The sequence below is a fragment of the Poecilia latipinna genome, unplaced genomic scaffold (genome assembly GCF_001443285.1).
Source record: "Poecilia latipinna isolate Pla-1442-1.1 unplaced genomic scaffold, P_latipinna-1.0 Scaffold261, whole genome shotgun sequence".
In the NCBI taxonomy this organism is placed as follows: domain Eukaryota; kingdom Metazoa; phylum Chordata; class Actinopteri; order Cyprinodontiformes; family Poeciliidae; genus Poecilia; species Poecilia latipinna.
The window spans coordinates 137,830-139,450 of NW_015112877.1; positions in this window are offsets into that span (position 1 = coordinate 137,830).

Genomic DNA, 1,621 nt, shown 5'->3' on the forward strand with positions numbered 1-1,621 from the left:
TGGTGTTTTTTTAAAATGGGAATTTGTGGGTTTTTTTTTTAAAAAAATTTTTTTAAAAGACCCATTTTTTTTTTTTTTTTTTTTTTTTTTTTTTTTAGGAACTTAGGGTGTTTGTCCTCGTTTGGCAACAAAAATCTAGCAACATTGGTTGTTTTTTGGCAAAGTGTAATAAATGAAAACAGAAATGTTGTAAATAAATGAAAAATACTGACGATGTGTGACCTGAGGGGCCAAACAGAATCATCCAGAGGGCCACAAAAGGCCCCCATGCCACACTTTGGACACCCTTAATCTAACCCATGTGAGAGATCTGCTGCTGGAACAACATAACCAAACTTGCTGCTGCTCCCTCATGCATCCTCCCTCCTCTTTCTTTCATTCTTTCTTTCTTTCTTTCTTTCTTTCTTTCTTTCTTTCTTTCTTTCTTTCTTTCTTTCCTTCTTTCTTTCTTTCTTTCTTTCTTTCTTTCTTTCTTTCTTTCTTTCTTTCTTTCTTTCTTTCTTTCTTTCTTCCTATCTATCCATCAGTCTGTCTCTGATCTGAGGATGTAGAAAGACGCCATCTAAGTTCCGGTTCCATCCAGCAGGGGGCGATGCACAGAGATGAGCCGTAACAACCACAAAGTTTCAGATCAAACCAGAATCAGGAGGTTGATGATGCAGGTGAAGGTTTACATGTGATGCAGCAGCAAGAACTGATTCATGTTCCTCTGTTGGTGCCTCAGTCTACTCTTGTTGCTGCAATTCTGACATGTTTTCAGGGTGTTTGTGCTGCAGCTTTAACCAGGGGTTTAGTGCTGCAGTTTGAGCATCTTTTCTGTTTTTTGTGCCGCAATTTCAACATGTTTTCTGTGTGTTTGTGCTTTAGTTTTCACCTGTTTCCAGGTTTTCCGGTTGTAAACCTGGAGTTTGTGCCTCAGCAGGGTGTGGATCTGTGCGGCCCGGTTGCTGATCCTGATCCGGTTCTCCGGCCCGCCGCTCTCAGGCTGCAAGGCAAACAACTGTTACCTACAAATCATCCGTCTCTATTGGAAACCGGTTTTTCTCCCCCGCCTGCTGCCGCCTCATGCATCCTCCCTCCCCCTCCTCGTCCTTCTGCACAGCACATGTCTGGTTGCAGTTTGCTGCGGCTGTGTTGTGCTGCGTTGGAGGACGCCGGGCCGAACCGGGCCGGGCCGGGTTGGTCAGTAGAACATGTGTTACTGTTGCTGGCCGGCAGCAGCAGCATGTGCTCTTCATCCCCCACATCGCCGACAGGTGTTGGCTTCATGTGACTGCCTGCCTGTCCGGACAGCGCTCCAATGGAGGAGGAGGAGGAAGAGGAGGAGGAGGAGGAGGAGGAGGAGGAAGAGGCGGGGTGTGTAAAGTTTCATCAACAACAACTGTGTCAACTCTGGAGCCGCTGGGTTGGGAAAGCAGCAACTCAGGATGCCTCTCCTCCTCTTCCTCCTCTTCCTCCTCCTCTTCTTTAACTCCCCTGGATGAATGGATGAATCCACCCTTTTGTGTGCGATGGGTCGTTCCTCGGCAACAGCTCCATGGTTACAGTCCAATAAATAACATCACACTCGCTCCTCTGCCTCTCTGGATGCGAAGGAAAAGTTTCTTCACTTTTGTTTCCT